The sequence below is a fragment of the Gorilla gorilla genome, chromosome 18, assembly GCF_029281585.2.
Source record: "Gorilla gorilla gorilla isolate KB3781 chromosome 18, NHGRI_mGorGor1-v2.1_pri, whole genome shotgun sequence".
Lineage (NCBI taxonomy): Eukaryota > Metazoa > Chordata > Mammalia > Primates > Hominidae > Gorilla > Gorilla gorilla.
Genome location: NC_073242.2, coordinates 25,819,689 through 25,838,643, shown reverse-complemented (window position 1 = coordinate 25,838,643; position 18,955 = coordinate 25,819,689).

The following is an 18,955-nucleotide window of genomic DNA, read 5'->3' as shown; positions in this document are numbered from 1 at the left end:
CTCAGTTCCATTTCAAGTCCTTTGTATCTGCCAGGAGTAGCCTTCTTCTTGCTATTCTTATGGGTTCTTCTCCTTATTCAGGACTCAGCTCACTTATGAACTCAAAAAATTCTTCCCTGACTGCTTTATCCACCATAGCCTTCATTCCACACCATTCTCTCTTACTTCATTATGTTCAATCCCCTATACGAAATTTAGCACTCTCTGCAGTTACCTTGTTGAATTGTGTTTGTTTACTTCTTAATTTTCTGCCTCCCTATACTAGAATGTGTGTCCCATGGGGACAACAGGCTCCTTTACTGGTCTATCTCCAGTGGTGGCACACTGTGCTCCCAATAAATATCTGCTGAACTAGTAAAATAATTATGTTACCACTTATCTGGACACCTACCCAGAAGTTGGGAAGTCTAGAAGCTTTTCAAAGGAGGTGTCATTTGACAAGTTCCTTTAAAGACGAGTACAATCCAAGGGATAGAAATGAATGCAAAAACTCAGAGGAGGAAATTAGCATTGATGGGTACATGTCTGGCGAGTCCTGAGAAGTTCCTGGTATCTTGAGTATAGTAATTGCCATGTGCCAAGCACTTTACCAACACTATCTCAATTAATCCTCATAATAATGATACAAACATGGACATATTAACATTACCATGTTCTAAATGAGAAACAGATTCTCTGATTAAACAAAAAACAAACCTGTACAAAGGGGCACAATGCTCATGTGTCAGAAGTGGGATCCACGCCCTGTGCTTCTGCGTGCTGTGCTTTGCTGACACAATGAGTAGAGGGAGTCAGAGATGGCAATAGGAAGTTGGGAAAAGCCATGTAGTTGAAGTCATTGTATGCCAAGACAAAAAGCTTGGATACAATTCTATTGGAATTGAGGATTGTTTCAAGGTAGGGAAAAGATGACTAGATTTGCATTTTAGTCACATTATTGTGTAACGTGAGATGGGTGGGAGAGATAAAGTTAAGATCTAAAGAAGACAGAAAGTCTAGAAAAGGGACTATAACAGTTTTGACCAAAATAGTGATACTGAAGATAGTGAAGAGAGTGTGGATTTATGTGATATTGGGGAGGGGGTTTAGAATCATCAACAGGATATAGAAGCTAGGTAGATAAATGGTGAAACGACCTTCCAAAGACAGGAAAAATAAAGATGCTCAGGCTCTAAGTTTCAGAGTTTAACACACAGCATGGAACAGAACATCTGGTCTGGTTCTTCCTTTCCATAAAAGGCAGAGCCAAACTATCACAGGTCCAGTGGAGTCTGCAAAGCCTGTTATTTCAACTCCGAGGTGCCATCCTCCTGCTCACTCAAGGCACACTCTCTCCTTTCTCACTTGCTCAGTTAATCATAGTGTCCAGCCTATTCTACCTCCCCTTAAACCTCCTGAATCTCTCCACACCTCTCAGTTTCCATACTACTTCCTCAGACAGCCACTATCACCTCCTCCTGGACTGAGAGGCCTCTTCGCACTCTCTCTTGATGCTGTCAAGATTAACACCTTTCTAGAGTTTCTTACCCCGAATCTGTAAGATGACGTGTAAGGACTTGCATAATCTCTGTGTTTGATTCTGCCTACTCCTCCAGCTAATCTTGATTTGTAACTTTTTATTTTAGTATTTTCATATAACAAATTTATAGAAAAGTTGTAAGAATACTACATGGAACTCCCATATTCTCCTGCCTTGGATTCATCAGTTTTTTTCCATTATCTTAGAAAGAAGCATAGGATTAGTTAGATGGAAACATCTTGTCCCTTACAAGACTAACTTGCTCAGAATCATAGGAACACACTGAAAGGACAAAGAAAGCAGTTTAAAGGGACAACCTCTGTCAAATGAGGTTTTGAAAATCAGAAAAAACAATTTTTTTTTTTTTTTTTGAGACGGAGTCTCACTCTGTCACCCAGGCTAGAGTGCAGTGGTGCAATCTCGGCTCACTGCAAGCTCCGCTTCCTGGGTTCACGCCATTCTCCTGCCTCAGCCTCCCGAGTAGCTGGGACTACAGGTGCCCGCCACCATACCCGGCTAATTTTTTAGTATTTTTTAGTAGAGACGGGGTTTCACTGTGTTAGCCAGTTTGCTCTCGATCTCCTGACCTCATGATCCGCCCGCCTCGGCCTCCCAAAGTGCTGGGATCACAGACGTGAGCCACCGCACCCGGCCAAACAATTTGTTTTATCATTTGATTTATCATTTCTTTTTAATTAATGGATGGGTAGATGGATAGATGTGGAGAGACACTTTTTTGTAAGACATGCTATGTATTCTCAGTCTGTATTACTAAGAACAACATGATTCTCTTACATAGCCAACTATCAAAATCAGAAATTTTGATACAAATTCAATATTATTAAGTAATGCACAATTCATAATGATATTCATATTCAAAATTTGTCAATTGTCTCAATAATATCTTATTAAGCTATTTAGATTTCCTAGTCTAGGATCCACTCCAGACTTGCACATGGAATTTACTTGTGCGTGTCTCTTTCAGTCTCCTTTAATCAAGACTGTTCTGTGCCTTTCTTTGTCTTTTTTGACACTGACATTTGTGAAGAGTGAAGGTCAGTTATTTTGTAGAATGTCCCTCAATTTGAGTTTACCTGATATTTCTTCACAACTAAATCTGAGTTAAGAATTCTGGCAGAAACTCCGTGGAGATGATGTTGCATTCTTCTCAGTGCATTATATCATTAAGAGACCCATGATGTCAGGTTGTCCCAATATCTGTGATGCTAACTTTGATCAACTGGTTAAAGTGGTATTACTAAATCTCCCCATTACAAAGTTTCTATTTTTCCTTTTGCTATTAATAAGTATCCTGTAGGAAGATAAATAAACATCCTGTTCCCCATAAAACCCAAAATAAAAGTATCTCATCAATAATTTTCTAACTCCATCATTTCTTCTGTATTTGTTAGTGGCATTCTTTTATAAGGAAGAGCTACCTCTTCCTCCAGTACTTACTTATGTATTGATTCATCAATTTGTAACAAAACTGATTCATTGATTTTTATTTCATTTGATGGATTAGGATACATTTTGACAGCATTTATGCTTGGGAATAAATTGCCTCTGACTTGGCCAGAGGTTGTACCTTCTTTGTCCTTTTAGTGTGTCCCTATGATTCCAAGCAAGTTATTCTTTTTTTTTTTTTTTGAGATGGAGTCTTACTCTGTTGCCAGGCTGGAGTGCATTGGTGCAATCTTGGCTCACTGCAACCTCCGCCTCCTGGGTTCAAGTGGTTCCCCTGCCTCAGCCTCCTGAGTAGCTGGGACTACAGACATGAACCACCACACCCAGCTAATTTTTTTTTTTTTGTATTTTAGTAGAAATAGGGTTTCACCATGTTGGCCAGGATAGTCCTGATCTCCTGACCTCGTGATCCACCCACCTTGGCCTTCCAAAGTGCTGGGATTACAGGCATGAGCCACCACACCTGGCTGCAAGTTATTCTTGTAAGGGACAAGATGTTTCCATCTAGCTAATGCTATGCTTCTTTCTAAGACAATCTCTTATCCTGCCATAATGGATTTTCCCCTATTCTTTAAGTAGTACAAGCTCTTCCTTCTGCTTTAAGTCTCTTGGACGTGTTTTTCTAGTTGTCCACACCATCTTTTCCTCTCATTATGTCTACCTGATACTCAGTAACAATATGACAACTATTGTTGACTAAATGAATAAAAAGTGTCAAGAAAGGAAGCAGTTTTTTTAATGTGGATTCAGAAGACAGAAATATGGACACAGGTAAGTGGCAGGATTCTGCTCCAAACAACAGGGAACTTGGAAAAGCATTAAACCAGTGCTTTTTACCTTCTGCCAGTGATACTACCAAGAGGAAACCTGCTCTGTGCGAGGAAGGAAGAAATGGACTGATGGCCTTTGAGGTTTCTTCGTATTCTGAGAACCCATAACTCATCTATTCTACAAAGTGTCTTTGGGCAGAGACATTCCTAGCGTATCTTAGAGCTCAGCATGTGGGTGGATTGCTAGTCTTTTCTTCCAGCATTCTCACTAAGACGCCTGGGAAGTATGATGATTTGGAATGTGGATTTGCCTTAAGACTGTCTTCAGTTAGGAGGGGTTAACAAGCATGCTCAAAAGGAATTCAGTTATGGCAATTTATTCTTTCCAACCCTAGAAGGCATCATGATGCAATGACGTGCCTTCCGGCATTGAGAAAGGTTCCAATCACTAACAATCTCTTGCCCTAGGAATTGGGATGGAATAGAACTAGTAGCTGGTAAAGTGAGATTGTCCTTTTGATTCCAGGTCTACTGGTTAAAGTATAGGGCTGGGTTAAGATGAGAATCCTGGTGGACGCAGTGGCTCATCCCTGTAGTCCCAGCACTTTGGGAGGCTGAGGCGGGTGGATCACCTGAGGTCTGAAGTTCGAGACCAGCCTGGGCAACATGGTGAAACCCCATTTCTACTAAAAATACAAAGAAATAGCCAGGCATGGTGGAAGGCACCTGTAATCCCAGCTGCTCAGGAGACTGAGGCAGGAGGACCGCTTGACCCCCGAGGGGTGGAGGTTGCAGTGAGCCAAGATTGCGCCATTGCACTCTGGCCTGCGCAACAAGAGCAAAACTCCATCTCAAAAAAAAAAACAAAAAAAAAAAGAGAGAGAGAACCTAGCTTACCTACTCAATAAGTGTGGGAAATTTATAATATTCCAAGACAGTGAACCTCAATTTTTTCATCCAAAAGATGGGGAAATAAAGCCTGTCTATTTAGGAACATGGTAAGGATGAAAGGAGATAATTTTGGTGAAAGGATTGGCAAAGAGGAGGCCACCTAGTAAGTGCTCAATATGTAAATCATTGCTATTGTAATATAAATGGCATTAAGCTGTTTGGGCTGGCTCTCTACACCTGTTTCACTGAATACTAATAACACTTATCTCACATGGTTCTGTTGAAGATTCCTTGCACTGTGGCACGTACGAGTTCCTAGCATACTGACACATTCTAAGGAAATGCTCTGATGTGCTGGTTAAAATTTAATCTGATATGCAGCAACCTATACAAGAGGAAAGTTTAGGTTTTAGCAATGTGATGTTCTTTTAATTAAATTCTCAGACCAAAGATTAGCAAAATATATTTTTTTCATGCAGCTTTTCCATTTACAAATTTGCAGCAGACAGGACTTAATTGAAAAATACTTCTTTCTATTTGGTTTCCAAAATAAGCAAGCAGCTAAAAAGGCTGTGACATTTTTGAATATTTCACATCAAAATGGAAAAGTATTTTTTTCATGCAAAGTGCTTTGGGCTTCTTGTTTTTACTAATGAGACTGTATGGGTGATAGGAATTGCTTCTGTGCAAATCCAGGGCTGACCTGTTCTAACCTACTTCTTCCTGTTTTTTTGGACCTACTCTGTGCACACAGATTGCCCTGGATAATTCAACAGACAACTTGAAATTATACTTTAGGTTCTATATGTCAGTGTGGATGCCATATGTACTTTAGATCTGATGTAATCCTTTCCCCTTCAGCAACACTTTGCATGATTTATCACCAGCCTGGAGTGCCCACTGTCATTGCCACTTGACTGATTTCTTGTCCTCCTGAAAAACCACTACTGTTTCAAATCCAGGCTCAAACAACTACTGTCTGTCTCTCTGGTTTATCAAACTAAGTAAGAAATCTAACTCTACTGTTTGAATGGGCAGGAGAGATTAGTGGAATTACCAAGAATAGTGATAAATCTATATTAGAAAATGGGAAAGGGGACAGGAAGTTTGTGTTGGTGGTGACATAAGAGAGCTAACTCACGCTCTCTCACAGTAGGAAGTCAATCACAATGCGTAAAGTTGGTGCATCAAAAAATTATAGAATGAGGGTATTATTTTAAAATACGGAGATAACCACCAAGAGAATGGAGAAAAGAAATAGTTAAAAGTGAAGGCAACATGAGAAAAAAGGTTCAGCAATCATTGTTTCTTTTTATGAACTCTCCTATTATTTTATATCTATTTTCATCTATTGTTTTGATAAGATAAAGGAAATGAAATCACGACTTTTGTGTTTCTGGGTGGTGACTCCTGTATGCCTAGATATTATAACACAATGTCTAGAATTATGGGTTTTTTTTAAATCTTTATCTCTTTTGTTAAACTGTGAGTGCCTCAGGGGCAGGTCCTATTGCATAATTCTCTCAGTAGCCCTAATGGGTTCAGCACATAGCTAATCTACAGAAGAAGGTTGTTGTATAAATTCCAGGGTATGGAGGTTATGGAAAGGAAGTGAAACTGACATGAAGCTTACACTTAAGAAGGTAATTAAGTCATCATACTAGTGCAACAACAAACTGACATCAGTGCCCTGAAGGAAACGTACATGGTGCAGGAGACCGTGGGAAGAAGGACCACTGAGTTAGAATAGTGGGGGTGGAAGGAAGGTCAGGGAGGTCGGGAGGCCTTTCTTAAGGAAATGATGCCTGTGCTGAAAGCTGAAGTATTGATAACAGGTTTTAAGGGATGAAAATGAATAGAATCTACTCACATACAAGAAGGGAATAAAGAAAAGGACACTAGCTTAGGCTTGACATTCTGTTCGTGTTGCAACTTCAAGCCTTAAGACACAGAACAGGAGCCTTCAGCCAGATGTTTACTGAGTTCAAGCCAGAAAGAGATTCAGAAGCCATGCATCATGAACAGCGAATCTATTAACAAAAAAATGTACCATTTCAAAAATGTTGAAATAGAAAGGGGGCTGGTATAGGAAATGGTGTGAAATGCATCACGAATGCCATTCACAGAAAGGGGAAGGGAAGAGGTGCTTACAGCTGAGTATGTTGTTATGTCTCCCATTTAAGAACAGAACAAAAGAAAAATATGTTTTGATGCCACTTCTCCTGCCAGCTCCTGTTCTTTTTCTTTGGTCTCTTTAGCTATTACGTAGTTTTCTACAATTTCTGTCTATAATTCTCTTTCTTTTCTCTGTTAAACTTGCTCCTCAAAAACTGCTCTTTTCCAAATCACTAGTGACCTTTAAGTTGCCAAATCCTGTGACAAATTCCTGGTCTCATCACAAATAAGCTATCAGGTGCCTTCACGTTGTTGTTCATTCCCTCCCCCTGGACATGTTTTCTTCACTTGACTTTCCTGGCTTTGCCCCATCTCCTTGGTTACTCTTTCTCAGTTTATTTTGTAGTTCTTCTTCCCCTAGCTTATTGATATTGGCATGCCAAGTCCAAGAGTCCTTGCACCTCTTCTCTTCTCTATGTTCACACACTCACTCAGTGTCACATTCAATCTCATGACTTTCCCTAGCGATTCCAGTTTTGAATCTACTGCTGAGAATTCATTTCTAATCTTTAGACTCCTAAATCATGCTGCTTATGCAGCATTTCTGCTAGGACATCTAAAAGACATCTCAAACTTACCATGTCCAAAGCTAAAATCTTGACTTGCCCAAATCGTATTCCAACCACAACCTTCCCCAACTCATGTGAGGGCAACTATTCTTCCAGTTCCAAAAGCCTGAAATCTTGACATCACCCTTCTTATGTACACCCCCATCACCTCTTACTGAAAATCCTGTTTGCTTCACTTCCTGTATATATCTGGAATCTGATTACCATTCTAGAATGAGCAACCACTATCTCTTTTCGAGATTATTATAGGAGGTTTCTAACAGTTCTCCTTGCTTATAATCATTGATCCTATCAGTCTATTCTGAAAAACAGCAGCATTATCATCTTAAAATATAACTTAGAGAAGGAATGGTAATTATCTTACAAAAATTACTTCAGGAAATAGATGAGTGAACAATTCTCAATACACTATATGAAGTCAGAGTTACTCTGATACCAAAATCTGACAACTTTATAATAAAATTGCAGACCAATATTCATGATAACATAAACACAAAGATCCACTGAGAAATCAACAAATTAAATCCAATAATATATGAAAAAGATAGTGCATCATAACCAAGCAGGGTTTACTCCAGGAACACAAAATTGACTTAACATTCCAAAATCTATTAATAATATTCATCATAATGAAAGGATAAATGTGAAAAGTGCATGCAATCATTTTGATAAATGAAAAATAATTTGACAAAATCTAACATTTATTTGTAATTAAGAAAAACTCTCAGCAAGTTATGAATAAAAGAAAACATCATCAACCTAATAGATGGGACCTATGTAAAACCTTCAGTGAACATACTTAATTTTGAAATACTGAGTGCTTTCCTTCTGAGTTGAAGAACAAGACAAGGATATTTGCTCAAATCACTTCTATTTAGTACTATACTAGAGCCAGTGTAATAAGGCAAGAAAAATATAGAGAAGATATTCTTATTGAAAAGAAGAAATAAAACAATTTTATTTGTCAGCTGTAGAAAATCCTAAGGAATCCTTAAAACAATTACTAAAACTAAAAATTAAATGTAACAGTTGCAGAATAAAAGTTATTTTTTTAAAAATATATATTATTTATTTATTCTGAGACAGGGACTCACTCTGTCACCTAGGCTGGAGTGCAGTGGTGCAACCTTGGCTCACTGCAACCTCTGACTCCGGGGCTCAAGCGATCCTCCCACCTCAGTTTCCCAAGTAGCTGAAACCACATGTGTCGTCTGCCACGTCTGGGTATTTTTTATGGGTTTATTTTGTAGAGACGGGATTTCACCATGTTGCCCAGGCTGGTCTCGAACTCCTGGCTCAAGCCATCTGCCCTCCTTAGCCTCCCAAAGCACTAGGATTACAGGCATGAGCCACCATGTCTGGCCAGGATAAAATTTTGTATACAAAATTTAATTTTATTTTGGGATAGCAGCAGAAATTAGATGACAATAAAATTAAAACAACAATTTCATTTGTATTAGTGCAAAAAACTTAAAAGACTCAACACTAATTTTAGCAAAGAACATGCAGGATTCTTCTCTGAAAACTATGGAACATTGCTAAAAGAAATTAAAGACAATGTAAATAAATGAAGAGGTATACCATGTTCATAAATTCAAAGACTCAAAATTGTTAATATTTTATCTCCAAATATAATAGAGCTACATGTACATGAAATCCCAATAAAAATCACAGTAGCTATTTTGTAGAAAGTGTCAAGCTGATTTTAAAACTTATATGAAAAAGTGAAGAAACTAGAATAGCCAAACAAATTTTGAAAAAAAAAAAAATTGGAGGACTTGTCCCACTTGATTTCAAGACTTAATATAAAACTATAATAAACAAGACAATGTGGTATTGTCAAAAAAACGGACATATGTATCAATGGAAGTAGACAGAAAATCCAGAAATAGAACACAACTACATGGTCAACCAATTTATGATGAAGTTGCAAATTCAAATTAATTATGAAATGGTTGCCTTTTCAAGAAATTGTGATGAACCAACTGGAAATCTATATGGAGGAAAATGAATATTGATCCTTATCTAATGCCATATACAAAAAATAAGATGCATAGTCCAAAATATAAAAGAAAAAACTATTAAACTTCTGGAACAAAACGTAAGAAACAATTCTTTATGACCTTGGTTTGCACAAAGATGTCATAGACAGAACACAAGAACTCAAAATCTTGAGAAGCAGTGATTTAAAAGAACTGCTCATCTCAAACACTCAAAAAAAAAAATCACCTTCCAATTGGGATTCCCAGATAGCTTAGGAAGCAGGTAGGGCTGAGATATAAATGCAGCGATCTTCAGAGAGATTTAAAGAAAATATCAGCCATCCCCCAATGTCTTTTCCACTTTCATCTTGTTCCCTGAAGGTGGAACTAAGACTACTTGGGGTTACACAGGACTTCAGAGATACTGCTCTCTTAGTAAGTGTCCATTCAGTTCAGTTCGGTTCAAGAAATGTTTAATTATGCCAATGTAGTGCTGGTGCTCTCCCAAACAAAGGTGAGGACGCACAAGAATCACCTGCACTGCTTGATAAATCACCAGTCGCAAGGCTCCATGCCAGACTTTCTGATACAGGAGATATGGGGTGGCCCCCAGTCATTTGCAATTCTAACACATTCAGGGGTGATACAATGACTTGTCTGGGAACTGCACTTAAACAACTATGGCTGTAAGTGAAGGATTAACAGCTCTTTCCTTTCTTCTTTCTTTTCTTTCTTTCTTTCCTTCCTTCCTTTCTTTCTTTCTCTCTCTCTTTCTTTCTTTCTCTCGTCTTTCTTTCTGTCTTCTTTCCTCTTTCATTTTGAGATAAGGTCTCCCTCTGTCACCAAGGCTGAATTGCAGTGATGCAATCACAGTTCACTGCAGCCTCGACCTCCCAGGCTCAAGTGATCCTTCCACCTCAGCCTCCCAAGTAGCTGGGATCACAGGCATGCCACAACAACCAGATATATATATTAATATATTTATATATATATTATATATTAATATATATTAAATATATATTAATATATATTTTATATATATTAATATATATTTTATATTTTAATATATAAATATATAAATATATATTTATATATATTTTAGTAGATACGAGGTCTCACTATGTTGTCCAAGCTGTTCTCAAACTCTTAGGCTCAAGCTGTCTTCCCACCTCGGCCTCCCAAAGTGCTGGGGTTACAGTGTGAGCCACCATGCCCAGCCGAGCACATGATTTCTTGTCAGCTTAATGCTGTGTTGCTTGAATTCAGCTATAATGGAAATATGTATACCAGAGAAATTAGCAAACTCACCAAAAGGCCTGTTTCTGCTTCCTAAAGAACCTGTCATTGACATGTACCAATATGCTACTGAATTGGGCACACCTATCTGTGTTCAAATTCTAGTTTTCTGTATTTGTTCATACGTAAATCCTTGAGCAAGGCATGTCACAGCACTAAGCCTCAGTTTCCCCATCTGAAAACAGGCATACCTCCTCCAACAAGATTGTTGTCAAGATTAACTGATAATGAGGTAGAATATTTAGCACAGTGCATGGCACATATTTATGTCCCCCTAACAGAACTATTTTTTATTTTTAGTGGGAACAAGCTGAACGTAAACACACAATGGAGACACAGTTTGGTATATATCCTGATAGAGGGATGGCAGGATGCACAAGGAAAACCCCCGACTTTCAGACTGAAGGAGGACAATCGGGAATTTCCCTTTCCCCTACAGCAGGGTGTAGGTAGAGGGAAAGCTGTAAGGGACAGATCAGAGCTTGCACTATCATCCAGCAACCTTATGAAATTAGTCAGTGGGACTTGATTCCCACACAACACAGTCCAGGTTCTGCACATTGTTAAACATGTGTCAGATTCAGTTTGTCATCTTTGATCCCATCGAGAGCCCTGTTCCTGTCAGCTCAGACTTCATAGCTGGTTGCTCTGGCATTACAGCTGTCCGCTCAAGACTTCAGTAACAAAAATGAGTGGGATATATACAACACTTTACAGGTTACCTAACATTTCCACTGTCTTATCCCATTGTCACAAACAATATTATAAGACATATAGGTTTACTTATTCACTGATTTATTTATTCAAAAAGTATTCATTGAGTATCATTGGTATATCAGGCACTGTCTAATGCACTGAAGATGCAGTAGTGAGCAAAGTAGATATTGTTCTTGTACTCATAGAATGTATAGGGTTTTTTTTTTTTTTTTTACCATTCATTCATTTCCTTGTTTAATTACTATTGGCAAAGTAGAATGTGAGCTCATAATCAGGAAACTCATGTAGTCTGAGAAAGTGACATTTACCCTGATAACTATAAAATAAAGAAGAATTAGTCAGTGGTGTTGAGTGGGAGACAGGGAAGGGGACCACACACTTAGAACTTTATAGCAAGGTAGTGAAGTAAATGAACTAAAGTAAGGGCCATGTGGCTAGAGATCAGGAAACAGAATGGAAATGATGTGACATACGGATGGAGAGAAAAGCCGTGGTGTGATTACACAAGGCCTTCTGAGCCATGTTAAGGATTTGGGTCTTTATCCTCATAGAATTAAGGATTCAAAGCAAGGGAGTGACATGATCAGATGTGCATTTTGTAAAGCTCTTTGTAAATAAGGGAAATGTCTGAGGCAAAATTTAGAAAGAGAATCTGCAAGATTGGTTAATTCTTTGGATGTAGATGGTGAGAGAGAGGGTGAGGTCAAAGATTAATCCTAGGTTTTAGACATGAATATCTGGTTGTGTGGGACACTATATACCAAGACTCAGAACACTGGGGGAAGATCAGCTTGGGAAGTGAAGGTGTGGGGGAACTGGAGTCATGGGTTTTCTCTTGGCTGTACTGGGGAACTGTGAGGTCTCTAAGTGGTGATCTCAAGGGTAGTCAGTTAGACATGTGAGAATGGACGTCGGAAGAAAGATCTGGGCAAGAAGTATAGACTTTGGAGTTGTCAGCAAATGGGTGACAATGAAATACATGGATGTGGATGTTATCACCTGCCACACGGGGACCGGGAAAGGACGGCAATAAGGAGAACAGGGGTCTGGGATCATTCCTTAAGTAATTACAATTAAAGAGCCTGAGGGTGCTGGTGCAGTGGCTCACACCTCTAACCCCAGCCCTTTGGAAGCTGAGGCAAGAGGATCGCTTGAGGCCAAGAGTTCAAGGCCAGCCTGGGCAACATAGTAAGACCCCATTTGTAGAAAAAATAAAAAGAACCTGAGGAGGAAAGTCAGAGAAGTAGGAGAGAAACACGGAAGGGAGTGTGGTTAAAATAATAATAATAATAAATAAGCCAAGGAAAGACAATGTTTCCACTTTGCAAAGAAAGTGATGGATTACTCCAAATAGGTTAAGCAGTAAGTGGTCAAGACAGGAATGAAGAGAGCTCCTTGGGCCTAGCCAGTTGGAGTAATTAATGACCTCAGAAAGAAACTGGCTGGTGGACTGTTGAAGGCAGGAGCCAGATTGAAGGCATGCATTGTGAATGGAAGTGAAAAAATGGAGCTAAGGAACTTACTCAGACTGTTCTTCTGAGTCATGTGGGTTTGAAGAGGAGGGGAATGTGAGATTCAGGGCACTTTTTGTTTTTAAGTTTCTGTTTTGTACCAGTTACCATGCTTTCTGCATCAAGTAACTGTGGCAAATCAGTCATTTGGTGAATTGATCTTTTTTCCCAGTTTGTTTTTCAGTGAATTGGCTTTTTGGAACTGATTTTCAGTGAATTGACCTGGAGCCAAATTCAGAAGTCCATGTCAATAAGAGCTATCAACCATTGAGTACTGACTACACATCAGAAGCCTTGCTGTACACTCTGTCTTCTTTATCCCATTATCTTCTCACGGATCACTAGGAAGTGGGGTGGTGTTAGCCTCAGTCTACCAGCCTAAGAAACTGAAGCCCAGGCAGGGCATATACCTCAGCCAAGGTCATACAGCTAGCAAGGGATGAAGCCTGGATTTAGCTTGGATCTGCCTGCACCAAATCCAGGGCTCCTAACTACCATCCCTTAGTTAGGTTCCAGTGCATCAGAGAGTCTCTACCATGCTGTATTAAAAAAGTATCAACCTGAACTGCGAGCAGCAAAGAGCTACTTTAGATCCTTGAGTGAGAGTTTGATCTTATAAAAGCAATATTTTAAGATTTCTTAGATTGCTGAGAAGGGTGAGCTTAGATTGGGGAACTTTCCTTCCTCTTTTCACCTTTACTTAAATACACTATTTCATCTACCAGATTTCAGTGTAACTGTCGTTTTCTCAGGAACACCTCACTTAACCTCACTAAGTACGAGAAATCCCTGCACTAGTGTGGCGTCTCATAGCTCTGTAGTTCACTCCTTTCTCGCACTTGCAGTTTTCACCGCGTATTGGTAAGAGCGACATTTCTTCTACCAATCCCCATTAGAAGATTAGATTTATAAGGTTAGGAATGGGACATTCCTACTTTGCTCACTGATGTACCCCCAGCACATTATGCAGAGCTTGGAACATATTATTGCTCAATAAGCATTTGTTGAATAAATGGAGGAACTGCCAATGGTTGTGGGAGTATCTCATCAGGATCACAGGGAAAGGGCTGTAGTGCCGTCGCCAACTCTACCCTCATCCTGAACATCCTAAAATTCTGGGATCAGCAGGACACAAGTTCCCTGAAAGGCAGACAGTCTTGGGGATAGAAAGGAGGAGGGATGGTTCAGCCACTTGGGTCCAGGGCTGTAAGCTGGTGAATCAAAGAAGCACAATGGCCGGGCCATGCTTTCAATCCCCTGCTGAGGACTCCTGGCTGATAAAATTTGCCTTTGGATCACAAGGATATTGAAAGGGAATAATCAGAAGTTTCTGCTGTGCTTTTTAAACTGAAGGATCTTTGGTATATTTGGCAAGCTCTATACAGATGTCAAATCAAGCTTGCTTGTCTATTTAAGCAGGCAGTGGGGAGGGCACCATTACCAGGTGTCCAAATGATTCTAGACTTCTCCCATGCCCTACTTCCCCTTCCTCTGCCTCCCTCTACATATATGTACAAGCTCTCAATTATGGGTTCTTTCTCATAAATCTCTCGCCAATTCACCCATTTTTCTCCAGTTCTATCGCCTTTGTTCAGGATCTCATTATTTCTTACCTGAGCTGGTAGCTCAATGCAGCATTGGTGTCATCTGCCACTAGGCTTTAGCCATCCATTCACTCACCAGGCATGATCTTTCTAAAACACCAATCTGATCATGTCGCTCCTCTCATAAAATGCTTCAGTGGCTCTCCATTGCCCTTAGGATAGAGTGCAAACTCTCTAGACAGGCAATAAAGTCCCCTGCAATCTAGTTTCATCAGATCCCTCCCATCTCATGTCCTGCCATTTTTCTAAAGGAGCTCCTCTGCTTTAGCCACAAAGTACCTGGTGCCTCCTGATTGCTGGCATTGTGAATATTCAAGCCACTATGGCTTTAAAGAGGCTATTTTCTCCACTTAGAAAGCCAGGTCTGTGTGGCAAAGTCCTGCTAATTTTTCAGGACTCACATCAGATGTTTATTCCCTTTGTCAAGCCATCCCCAAAAGCCTAGGATAATTCAGTCATATTCAATTGATATTCAGAGAATAATTCATTGTTTATGATCCTATTGAATCTTACACAACAGTCTCAGAGCTCTTCATACTGAGTCTGTTGTGTTTATCTGCATAGCTGCCTCCTGCACTAAACTATGAGAAATGGAAGGGAGGTTCAAGCTAATATAGCTCAGAGGTTGAGAGCTCACACTATGGTGTCATACAGGCTTTAATGGTGTCATACAGGTTTAAATCCAGGCTATATCACAGTCTGATCCTGGGGAGAGAAGTTATTTAACTTGCTGTGCTTGAGGTATTTTTAATCTATAAAATGGGCACAACTGCAACCCATTTGGGTTCTTCCTATGATATGAATTAAGTGTAAAATGCTTAGCAATGCCGTTTAGTGGTTTAGCATATAGTACACAGTAAGTGTACAAAGGTAATCCAATAAAAATGATGACCAAAGGCAGGTTTCATAATCACCCATCTTATCACTACAACATAGTGTTTGGAACAAAAGTGGCATGAATTATTGTTGAATGAATGAAGTAAGCGTTGTGTTAGGTTGTTCTTACCTTGCTATAAAGGAATACTGGGTAATTTATGAAGAAAAGAGGTTTAATTGGCTCAAGGTTCTGCAGGCTGTACAAGCATGGCGCTGCCATCTGTTCAGCTTCTCAGGGGCTCCGGGAGCTTTTACTCATGGTGGAAGAGAAAGTGGAAACAGGCATGCCACTTGGCAAGAACAGAAGCAAGAGAGAATGCAAGGGGGGAGGTGCCATGCACTTTTTTTTTTTTTTTTTTTTTGAGACAGAGTCTTTCCCTGTCACCAGGCTGGAGTGCTATGGTGTGATCTTGGCTCACTGCAACCTCCGCCTCCCTGGTTCAAGTGATCCTCCTGCCTCAGCCTCCTGAGTAGCTGGGATTACAGGCATGCACCACCATGCTTGGCTAATGTTTTCTATCTTTAGTAGAGACAGGGTTTCACCATGTTGACCAGGCTGGTCTCAAACTCCTGACCTCATGATCCACCCACTGCAGCCTCCCAAAGTGCTGGGATTACAGGCATGAGCCATTGTACCCGGCTGCCACACACTTTAAAACAATCAGCTCTCCAGAGAACTCACTTATCACCAAGGGGATGGCAATAAACCATTCATGAGGGATCTGCCCCCATGATCCAAACACCCCCCAACAAGCCCCACCTCCAACACTAGAGGTTACATTTCAACAGGAGATTTGGAGAGGACATCCAAACTATATCAGCATTCATAGGGATGTGCAGGGACTGACAGATATCCCTTCATTACTTCCTTTCTGCTCACAAGCTGGAATTTTGCCATCCAGCTTTGTGTTCCCCCAAATACATGGTCTGGGAGATTTGACGTCTTCCTGGTCAACCATTATTGAGCCCTGTCTGTGTTCCACTGTGCTAGATGTGTGAGGTCAATGTGAATATCCCCATTTTCCAAAGAAGACTGAGCTGCAGAGAAGGTGAGTCAGTAAATGGCACTGGAAGGGTCTGAACGAAGATCTGCCTGGTTCCAAATTCCACACTCTATCTCCTGCAGCCAGCAGCAGTGGTATTATTCCCAACTGGAAAGCTCTCCCAGGTTTCCTAGGCAGCCCTGGCATTCCTTTCCAGAAAAAAGATTCAGAGGATAGTCCATTATGCCTATGCTGTTGCCTTGAAACATAAATACTCACTCACTGTGGAACTGTTTGTTATGAGGAATGCGCGGGCTGGAGAGAAGTGAGACATAAAATCATTATTTCATGCAGAAAGACATTGCCAAAGGGATAGAATTACTTACTATATTAATTCTGTCCTTCAGCCCCCAGCTCATCTCTCTGCATAATGACTTAGTCACAGAATGTATTGTTGGCAACATTTTGGGACATTTCCACTATGATTTTTGCAGAAGTTGAATAATCTAAGACTTCTCGTTTCATTTCTTTTCCCTCTAACTCTCTCCTCTTTTTTCTGCTGGTCTTTCAGCTCTGCAACTCCATCCCTCAGCCAACCCTATTTCTTCCCACTAACTGTCATTTTTTCCCACTGACTGTCATTCCTTCTACTACTCACACCCATGCCACCCTTAGTCCCCCTTCTCTTCCTGAAAACCCTTCTGCCAACCCTCAATTCCTCCCTATTCATTCTCCATCCACTGAACATCTCCTTCTACGACAGAATAGAGGGGCTCCCCGTGGAAATTCTATACTAGTCTTAAAATAAGTACCTTAGAGAAAGTGCTCATAGGTCATCATTTAAAATCATCATATAAAATCATCATATAAGTCATCCTTTAACATCAACACACAGACCCATCATATAGGACCATCAGAGAGAACCACACAATGGAACCATCATATAGAATCCCAGAGTTAGAATAACTAAGATAAGATGGTAGGAAGATAAACAGCATCTGTTTACCCCTGTATTTATATATTAATGCATCACTCTTAATGGCCAAGTCATACTTAATGACACAACAAGATAGACATTCCCATGTCCATGGGAAATTAAACAGCTTTCATCTGATAAGGAGTTGGAAGGTTCTGGTAGGGAGTGTGAAGCAGAACTGAACAAAAAGAGTTAAAACCACAATATCTCAACTTGGATTGCTGTTTGCTATCCCCTTGCCTCATTGCCTCACTTCGAAAGATTTATAGGCTAATTGCACCAGGTGCAGAGAGTTGTTACGTGGAAGAGGAATTTCCGTCATGGCCTGGCATGATCATGATTATCTAATGTGGTTCTACAATTCCTTTTAAATTAACAACAACTCTTACTAACACATGTTGAACACCTGGTGTGCTGCCAGCTGCTCTGAGAGATTTAGATTTATCATTTACCCCTCACAGGGTCCGTGAGAGGTAGCAGTGAACATGTCCAGTTTAAAGATGAGCAATGGAAGTTCAGAGAGGTGAACTAATTTCCCCAATATTACAAAGCCGTGGAATAGAAATAGCTATAATTGTTGTTAAGGAGGACACAAAATATTCAAGATCTACAAAAATTGTCACAAATATTTACTGAGTGTTCATACAAGTGGAATTGAGAAAACAGAGGCATTATGTTTTTATTTGGAAGAAGAATATTTAAAAAATATTAACTCTCCTAATTTATAGGTGTAAATGATTTTAATTAAACTAGCAATTTTTATGACTTGACGAAATAATTCTTACATTTAAAAAAAAACAATCTGGAGTAGCTAGAAAAATGTTAATAATTAGTAAGAATAATGTATATTAATATATAAATACATTAATGTACTAATGTAATAATATGCTAATGAAAATATACTAACAACTTATACTATCAATAAAATTAATGTATTTATTAAACAGTGCGGGAATGGATAGTTTGATCAAAGAAAAAGTAGAGCTAGCCCAGGAAGAGATCAAAACATATATAAAAATGTAAACTATAAAAAATATGACATTTCACATCCATAGAAAAAGGAAAAGTCAGTCAATATATAGTCTTAGAGCAGGTCACTATTTATTTATAAAAATAATAACAGTAATAGGAAATGAAAAAAGCTAAATAGTTACTTGAATACATAAAACAATAAATGAGAGAAGGTGAAAAAAAGCATTATAATGTCAAATGTAAAAGAAAGGAAGGAAGGCAGAAATCTTAATATGAGCAAAGTTGGTATAGATAAGACTTCTTAAAGGATAACTCAGAAGAAAAAAATAAAGAAGTACATTGATATGTTTGGTTTACCTTAAATATTCCTTAAATGGGTATATATCTATATATATATGAAAAAAATATATTTTTACATATAATATACATAATATATAAATTATATTAAAAATATGAAAATACATATGAAATCCTATATATAAAAACATGTATTTTTTCATATATATAGATACCCATTTACATATAGTGATATATATCACTCATATATATGAGATCTAAATATATATAAGTATATGTATTTATATATATACTTATATATACATATACACACCCATATATACATATACATATATATATACACACCCATC